The 10020-nt window shown below is 40.4% G+C and overlaps 1 pseudogene across 1 annotated transcript; it reads right to left on the reverse strand.

Moving 5' to 3' along the window:
• Window positions 1-3023: 3023 nt before the first annotated feature.
• LOC307109963 (ADP-ribosylation factor-like protein 1) lies at window positions 3024-3592 on the reverse strand (annotated as a pseudogene). Its single transcript has one exon. The product of its transcript is annotated as an ADP-ribosylation factor-like protein 1 (transcript).
• Between the last annotated feature and the right edge of the window lie 6428 nt (window positions 3593-10020).

Here is a 10020-nt window from a genome sequence, read left to right on the forward strand (position 1 = left end):
AGAGCCTTAATGATTACAGATACCATTCTGATAAAAGATGGGTGATATGATGGAGAACAAGAGGGGATAAATAACACTAAATTACACAACAGAACTATAGACTTGTACCTAGAACTTTTCCAAACACAAGATAGGGAGACTCGAGCAATAAGAAAAGCCACTGAGAAGTTGCCTGACCAAATAAAATACTACATAATAGTTTCATAAGAAATTACTAGACAGTCGAGGAAGGAAAGCAGGCAGGTCATATCAATGATATCCCATGAGCAATGAGCAGTAGCCCAGCTGGACTTAGAGTAGAAGGGAAGAGAGTAGAGGATAACACTAGAACTTGGATATCAGTCTACTCTGTCAAAAAGGAATTTCTTCCTTCTTTTTTCTTTCCAAGTGTGAATGTGTGTGTATATATATGTATATCTATATATATAAAAGCCTAAGCGACCATCCAACCGTTCAACCGTCTGACTGGTAGCTATGACATGCACTGACCACCAGGGGGCAGACGCTCAATGCAGGAGCTGCTGAGCTGCAGTGACTTGGCAGCTGTAGTTCTTGGGTGATGCACCTGAAACCAGAGAGGAGGGAGCCCAATTCTGGGGTGCATCACCCGAGAACTGCCCTCTCACAATCCGGGACCCCTTGGGGGATGTCAGAGAGCTGGTTTCGGCCTGATCCCCACAGGCCAGGCCAAGGGACCCCACCAATGCACGAATCTGTGCACCAGGCCTCTAGTGTGTGTGACACACAATTATATCCCAGGCATACTACTTAATGCTAAAGTTATGGCAAATAAAGATTTTCTCTTTATATCAAGAACCTCCTAACATTCTTGTTTGAGAGGTAGAGTATACTGTGATAGGTACTATGTCTAGAATTGCGTTATGGGAGTGTAGGTTAGGGGAATCAAACCTGTATGAAGGTTTCACTAAAAAAGCAATGCTTGAGAAGCTCTAAGAGATGCATAGCATTTACTTGTGCCAAGAAGAGTGCTGAAAATAGGAAAGGGCATTCTAAAAAGAGGAAACAGCATATGCAAAGGCAAGACAACTGGATAGAGTATGACATATCCAGAGGGGTGATGATTTTTCCAAGTTTATATTTCAGTGGAATAAGCAAGTAAATCAATAATTGCAATAATAACTTCTTTGACAGAAATGAACAGAGAGTGCTATATGCAAACAGTTAAAGAAAAAAACAGCCCAGTCTGTTGAGGTGGTTGAGATTATGGAAGACTTCCTGGAAGAAGTGACACTAAAGATGAGTTTAAATAAAAGGATATTTAAAAAGAGAAGGAGTGGTAAAGGAGGATTTTAATGCTAAACAAGTAGTATCTGAACAGACATTGGAAAGGTTGACTTAATGGCCGAATGAGTGGTTCATTCTCTATGCTTCAGAACAACAGAAAGGTGAAAGGTCTAATTTTATTCATAGTAGCAAATATTATTTCCCAAGAAAAGCTACATTCAAAAACAGAGATAGTTGATTCAGTACAGGGAACAGAATATTAGTGTAACGGAGGCAAATAGTCAAGATGGAAGGGGTTAAATGGGAACTGACACTTGGCTACCATGCTGAGAGGCAATAGAGAGTGATAGAGACTGTGGCAAAGTGGGGAGTGCAGGGCCTATCTAGGTGTGCAACACTGTAATTCTAAGCAATTGTCATGCAGGAACACAGCCTCAAATTTTCTAGATCTTTCTTAATACCAAGCAGAACCACATTGTGTATGTGTAAGAAATTCCCTTGCCCTGGCTGGTTTGGCTCAATGGATAGAGTGCCGGCCTGTGGACTGAAGGGTCCCAGGTTCGATTCTGGTCAAGGGCATGTACCTCGGTTGCAGGCACATCCCGAGTGGAGGGTATGCAGGAGGCAGCTGATCAATGTTTCTCTTTCATCGATGTTTCTAAGTCTCTACCCCTCTCTCTTCCTCTCTGTAAAAAAAAAAAAGAATAAAAAGAAAGAAAGAAATTCCCTGATGCCAATGTCACACTCTATGGGATGTCACTCTCTGAGGTAAATAAAACATTTTTTTACAATGCTTCTTAAAATATATCTTTATTTCCTTCAATGTGAATTTTCTTAATATGTTGTGAATTCATCAAATATAACCATTTAGGACTGTTTTTACTACCTTTACTAGTATGGACAGATAAATTTACAGGCATTATTTTGAATGTACAGTCTATTTCAGTTAGCATAATTTTATATAGGGAGTTATATCATTTGAACTTACATATGGTGTAGTTCATGGGACAAGCTTCTGACTCTGAATTCTCACTTTGAGCCCGGCTCCCAGCTTACTAGCAGTTGGGCAAGCCAAGCTATCAACCCAAGACTCCACACGTCCATAAAACGAAAACATTACATTTCAACCTGTCCTATCTACATCACCAGGTTCTTGTAAAAATTGATTAGGTATCAATAGCCATTGAATTTTTTCAACTATAAAGTACTATAAAATAACAATTACAGATACATCAGTGAAGTTAACTATCAAAATAATTATTTCAACTCCATGCTTATAACCAAAAGCTTTTAAATGAAACAGTTTAAATAAAGTGGTTACTGAGCAAATGAAAACTATATTACTCACACTATGTTCCTAGACTACCCTATTCAGTCTAATTTTTGGAAAAATTTAATTCATTTTAGAGGGAAAATATCTGAGCTAAGGAATTTACTAGTGTTTATACAAACAATCTGCAACTATTCAAAAATAGGGTTTTTTTTCCCCTCGATAAGAGTGCATTCTTTAATAGGACTGTATTTGAATAAGATTTCCACACAAATAGAATATATACCTTAATAATACAAGAAAGCAAGGAAGGAATGTTTTACATCATACAGACCAGTCAGTTGGTTCAATCATGATGAGCTATCCTTCCAACCAAATACTTATTTTTTCCATTTATTACAAATGTGTAGTCAGTTCAGTATATGCCAACAATCATACACAGCTCTAACATTTAGTAGTGTGAAGCACACTTAACTATTTCCATAGGGACATGGGATGTGGTCTTCATTTCAGAAGAGCAGAAGTGATTGGATTCCTGTCTGCTCTTTCATGCTTCAACTCTCCATTCCACTGCCTCAGCAAGGCCAGTGCCTCTGGTTGCTGAAGTTTTGAATATTTGCCATTTTCGGTCCTTCAAGGCAGGTAACCCAAGTGAATTTGCTATCTCTGAGGGAGTCATAGCCTGTTCCATGTCCTGCTTATTTGCAAATACCACCAACTTGGCTTTTCTCAGCTCTTCTTCTTCCAACATGGCAACTAACTCTGATTTGGAAATGCCAATTTGGTCTCGGTCATAACTGTCTCTTACATAAATGATGTCATCTGTGTTTGAATAATAACATCTCCAGTATGACCTGATACTGGTCTGTCCTCCTAAATCCCAGACTTGAAATTTACGGTTCTTATATGTTACCATCTCAACATTAAATCCAATGGTAGGAGTAATAGTAATAACCTCTCCTACCTGTAATCTGTACAAAATTGTAGTTTTTCCCGCTCCATTAATCCCAAAATTAAAATCCTCATTTTCCGGGTTCCAAATAGACTCAAAAATATACTTGAGAAAAAGCCACCCATGATGAAGCGCCTGTCTGCCCTCATCTATTGTCAGAGACAGGCCCCAGCCTCGACAGAGACTCTACTGGATCCCTGGTGCTGCCACCTCCGCTCGTCTTGGTTTCCAGTGGCTCGGAGGAGGTGGTTCCCAGTTAGCCAGCAACTTCCACGTCGGCCACCCGGCCAAATAAATCATTTTTTTTTGGAAGTCAGAAACACATCAACCCTGTAGCTTGTGATGTTCAAGTTAAAACTAGATGGCAGACATGCTAAAAAATGTAATTCAAAAATCTGTCATAAATGTTTCCCTGCTAAGCTTGAGTTAAACTTCAGAACCAATTGCTATATGGTATAATAACTTATGTTTTCTTTTTCCAAAGGAAAAGTCATAAAACCTGATTTTTCCAATATCTTTATGTCCTAAGATATAGAGTGAACTGAGAATTATATTAGAATCAAACAGCAGTATCAATTAGCATCTTTTAGAATACTTTTATATCTCTCCTTTAAAGAAAAACCCATAAAAGCTGATTTTTCCCATTTTCTTAAGTCCTGAGACCTGGCCTACCCTCAGCATTATATCAGCCACTTGAGAAATGATGGGGTCACTTAGGATGCCACCTAGCAATTAGTGCTAGCATGCCTAATTATAGACCAGAGGAAATGGTGTTTTCTTTTGGAAGGAGGAGAGGAGAAGAGAATGATAAGAGAAAAATCCTTAAGTGCCTTCTTGTTGCTGCATCTTTCACGCTCCCCACTCTCTCTTCCACTTATTGCTACTAAATACCACTCACAGAGCAAGGAATGTTAGATTGTCACCATCACTTGCCTCTGTGGAACACATAAATGTTTCATGGTACTGTGTTAAAAATAGTGATTAACTGGAACAAATGTTATAGCTATAAAAACCAAGGCTCAGAAAGATCAATAATAACAGCATCTATCATTTATATGATGCTTTTAGTCCCGCAGCCTCTCTACATCCTAACTCTTGTGACACACGCAGTAACATTTTGGGTAGATGGGGCAGATCATTACCATCTTTACTATGCAGAGGAACCTGAGGTTCCAAGCCAGTCGCAGTTCCGCCACATTCACCGTGTGAGATTAGAAAAGGTGTCCCTCTCTGTATGTCTCAGCTTCGACTCTGAAATGGGAACATTAGAACTCATAATGTTACTGTTTGGAGACCATAAGAGATAGTTCATGAGGGTCCAATGCTATCTTAATGTAAGGCTGTTGCTATCACCGTTGTTGTTATTAAGATGTTAACACTAACTATATAGTAGACCACTCCTGCAATCTCAATGCTTTAAACCACTTATATAAAGTCCAGTTGGCAAACTGAGGGCGGTGGGAGGAATAGGGAGATGGAAACAGGCTTTGCTACACTCAGGAAACCTGGCTTCTTCATCAGCCTTTAGGTCTTCCGGGTCCCTGGGAAGATCCCATTTGCTTCTAAATAAGGCAGAAGGAAGGAGGGGAGGTGCTTTTTAATCCAGGCCGAGAAGTGACCTTCATTCCTCCCACCCACATTCCATTAACCAGAACTCAGCCACATGGCCTGTCCATTGCCAGGAGCTGAGAAATATAGCCCAATGGTGTGCCCAGGAGAAGCAGAGAATGGCTTTGCGTAAACACAAAGCCTTCTCTGCCACAGGAAGTGACTTTGGACTGACCACCCTGCCAATCACTGTGAGAACTAGAACTTTGAAGCAAGTCATCTGACTCTGGGTCCAGAACTCCTCCCTGTACCATTGCCCAAGTCCTACACAAAACCAGAAACCAGGTGTCCTGATTTTGAATTCCAGGACCTTTTCTCACCCTTTTGAGCTGGCAAAATCATGCTCATGGGCTAAAAGCTGGGTGTCTTTCCGTCACTAGGTTGTACTTTATTACAGGTGAGAGCCAGCACATTCACTAAACTAGAACCCAATCTTCCTCTCCTCAGATGGCTGAGGCAGCAGAGAACGGTCTCATTCTGTAAGTGCTTCCTATCTCCCTAGGTGACAGATAGAACTGACTATTCATTTCCCTTCGATGAGACCAATTTGGAGCAACAACTAATTGCATAGGGATTGTTTACGGGTGTGGGATTTATGGTATGAGGTCACGTTGCGGCATCATTTTTCTGCACGCTGAAATGGAGGATAATTGGGCTATTTTTCAAAGCCAATGGAGTGTGGCTTTACTGATGGGCACTGGCCACATCCAGATTCTTCTTTCCTCGCTCTGGGTCCTGCTTTAGGTTATTTCTTCACCTTTGGGTAGTGCCAGGCTTCTTGCCTGCTTGGAGGTAAATATAGAGTGATTTAGAGAGAAGCTCTTCTGGAACCCTTAGCGTAAATCCAAAGTATTGATATGGTTCATGGTCCAGGCTAGTGAGTAGCAAGGAGCAATCGGAGTACATCTGGCATACTGATGTCATGCTTGTCCTCATTCACTAGGGCCAAACATGCAAGGCCTGTCTGAGACACAGCGCTTTGCTGTTTTTCCAGACACAAAGCCTCTAATTCAAGAATCTGCCCCTGAGTAAGCTGTTGTGCAAGGTGATAAGCTATGGACTCTCCTTAAAGCTTGGAAACTGAAAACCACCATCTAGCCGGGTATTATTGTGTGTTTTATTCTAAGCTCAAAACCTGTTAGGGAGAGAGTAGAGATTAATGCAAAGTATATAGGGTATATAGGCTCTGAAGGTAGACAAAAGTCATTTTATACACTGGTTATACCTCATAATCACTCTAGGGCAAAGGGTGACACTGTTCAACCCCTGGACCAAATCCATCCTACCATCTGTGTTTGAAAAGAAAGCTATATTGGAACATAGCCACACCCACTTGTTTATAAAGAAAGAAACTAATGTTTAGAAAAATGAAGCAACTTGCCTAAATGTACACACCAAGCACTAGGGTGATGTGACTCCAGGTGTTCTGATGGTCAACCAGTAACTTGGCTACTATTTTATGACGAAACTATCGACTCTTAGTAACAGACTTTTTCTGTTGAGAAGAATATGTTACACATTCAGAGAACAGGTCTTAGAGTTGCATGAGTCTGTGTTCAAATCTCAGCTGCAACATTTATTAGCTATTTGGAAAAATTGGCTAATGTGTTCTTCTGTTGCCCAGTGTTCATGATTTACTGCAAAGGGTTCTTGTGAGAATCAAATAATTTAATGTGACTGAACTGCACTAAATGCTCAGTGAAAAGGTTGTGATTGTCTTAGGTGGGATTCTTCAGAAGCAGACACAATACAAAGATAAGAGAGCATTGGAAGGAAATGGGAGAGGCAGGGCAGGGTAGGAGAAGGCCAAGAAAAGGTGCGTTTTCAGGAAAAGTCCCAGCTTCAGCCTAGTCCTTCAGGAGAAGACTACAGTATAAACTGTATCTCAAAGTTTGCATTTCTCCACGTTCCTTTGCAAAAAAGGATGATAAGCTTTCAAACTCCTGCACCAATCAGTCATTAAATAAGCATCATGGTGGGTGTGGATGAAGGCTGGGATGTCATCTGGCTCTATATACCTGCAGGCAAAGCACCTGGAGTACCCTAAGGGCAGAGTAACAGGACAAAGCGGGGGGCAGTGGGGGAGTTGGAAGGGTGACTGTGTGAACAAATAGAAGATCAGGGATCTGAGTGGATCAGGCAGTGTCTGCTGCAATGGCATTATTATTAATTATTGTTTTTGTTATTATTATTATTATTATTATCTCTATTAGGATGGAAATGGCATAATTCTTTTATGTGACTCATTTCCATGAATATTGGGAAAAACCCATGTTTTTATTTTGTTTTTGTTTTTTTTAATATATTTTATTGATTTTTTACAGAGAGGAAGGGAGAGGGATAGAGAGCTAGAAACATCGATGAGAGAGAAACATCGACCAGCTGCCTCCTGCACACCCTCTACCGGGGATGTGCCCGCAACCAATGTACATGCCCTTGACCGGAATCGAACCCGGGACCTTTCAGTCCACAGGCCGACATTCTATCCACTGAGCCAAACCGGTTTCGGCAACCCATGTATTTTTGAATCAAAGGTAGAAGTCAGGCCAAGGGCAGTAAAAGGATGTCCTTTCAGGAAAACATACATTCCAGATGATGGTCAAAAATGAAAGACCTAAGCTGGAAGCTTTATTAGGCAACCTACAGCATCCATTTCAGGCACTGCTCTCAGTCAAGGGACCAGGTCCCAGCCTCTGTGATTTATTGGAGATGAAAAGCACTGAAACAAGGCAGCAAATGGGGACTGGGAGAGTCGGCTCTTTCATCACAGTAATAAATGCATGTTCCCAGAATCATTGAAACCCTTTTATTTTAAATTCTCCACCCTTTGTTTAATACAATTAAGGCCTGAATTAACTCTACACTGCGTAAACAAAGAGATGTATTGCTTCCCAGAGACACAAAAGGAGATCTAGATCACCTTCCTGCACTAATGCTACTGAACAAATAAACCCCCAGCCCACGCATAAATTAACATTAGACAGTGCTTGAAAAAAATTAATCTGCCCCCAAGTTTTCTGGTTCAGATGGTCTCCTTTAATAGTTCTTATTAAAAAAAAAATGTTCTGCTTGTTTCTGATTCACATTTTTCTTTGAGCAACCCATGCTATATCCTAAAGCCATGAGAATAAGTCATTGGGCAAAAAGCAAGTGGATGGACCCATGCAAATTTTTCTAAAGCTACAACTCGGAAGTCCTACTTTATCATGATGAAAACAAATCTGACCATGGTTTAAGGAAATGAGAGCCTATGTTCTTGATTTTGGGACTTAATGACTAGCTGTGTTCTTTTCTTACAAGTTCCTCAAAGTCTATGAATCTCCATTCTCTTATCTGTACAATGGGGGAAATTATGTTAAGCATCTCACAGTGTTATTGTGGGAATTTAATGGAATTGTTGATGAAAAATATGCTGGGAAGCATTGGCTATAAAAATCTCTCAATAATTATGAGGCATTAAGGTGTCAGTTACCTTGATGTATGAACCAGGGTCAGCCCTGAAGACTTGGAAAAGCCTAAAAATTCACTGGATGCACCAGACTACTACAGCAGTGGAACATTCAAGTGATTCTGAAAGATACTGGTAAACTAGCTGCTAAGGATTCATGATGGTGGCATGACATGAGTTGAAATGGCAATTTTGTGCGGCAGATTATTTGGTTGGAAGGTTTTTTAGGTTTCTATCTCAGCATAACAAATTATCACAAATGTAGATGCTTAGAACAACATACACATTTATTATCTCATAGTTTTTGTGGGTCATGAGTTTGGTCTTGGCTTAGCTGAGTCCTCTGCTCACTGTCCCAAGACTGTAAACGAGATGTTGCTTGGGCTGTGTTCTCATCTGAAGGCTTAACTGAAAAAGAATCCATCTCCACATTCATCCAGGTTGTTGGCAGAATTCACTTCCTTGTGTTGAGAGAATTTGGGACCTGATTTCTTTTTGGCCGTGGGCTGGAGGCCACCAACAGATTATGAAGGCGACCACCCGGTGTTTTGCCATGCGGGCTTCTTCAACCTGGCCACTTACTTCCTCAAGCTTCTAAATGTAATGCACTAAGAAGTAGTCTTATTCAATATAATGTAATAACAAGAGTGATTTTAAAGAAGACCACCCATCACATTTGCCATATTCTATTGGTTAGAAACAAGTCACAGATCCCACCAGAACTCAGGGGAATGGAATTATACAAATTTGTGTATATTAAAGAGTCTGACTCCATTTTTTTTTAATGTTTGCTGACAGAGTTTAAGACTCACTCCTTCCCTTCTGCCTTATATTTGGATAAGCTGATAAGAAAGCCTCGTCCTAGCCAGTTTGGCTTAGTGGATAGAGTGTCGGCCTGTGGACCAAATGGTCCCAGGTTTGATTCCAGTCAAGGCCATGTACCTTGGGTTGCAGGATCTCCCTGGCCTGGGTTCTGGTCAGAGTGCATGCAGGAGGCAACCAATCGATGTTTCTTTTACATTGATATTTTTCTGTCTTTCCCTCTCTCTTCCACTCTCTCTAATAAATCAATGGAAAAATATCCTCTGGTGAGGATTAAAAAAAAAAAAAAGCCTAGATGCTCCCTTATTTGACACTGGAAGGAATTCAAACCACATAAACCCCTGGCCATGTATAGAAACCCTCATATCAGACCCACCTCCTAAATGCTATAATCCCTTAAGCCATTTTCAACATTCTTGGGAGCCTCTTTGGCTTCCTCAAAAAGCCTTATTATTTGATTAATAAACATTTTCATACTTTCTTAGGTGTGTGGGTGATATCATAAATCTTGACATCTGAACCAAATTGTGGGTAGGGGGCTATTCCATTTGATGTGATGGCTATGTTGTGTAATTATCTCAAGAACCAAAGCATGGCTATTGGTCATACAAAGAGGTATCTGAAGCTTTTAAATTATGACTCTATAACTCTATCAATAAAATATTTCAAGCACTG

The sequence above is a fragment of the Cnephaeus nilssonii genome, assembly GCF_951640355.1.
Source record: "Cnephaeus nilssonii genome assembly, chromosome: 13".
Classification (NCBI taxonomy): domain Eukaryota; kingdom Metazoa; phylum Chordata; class Mammalia; order Chiroptera; family Vespertilionidae; genus Cnephaeus; species Cnephaeus nilssonii.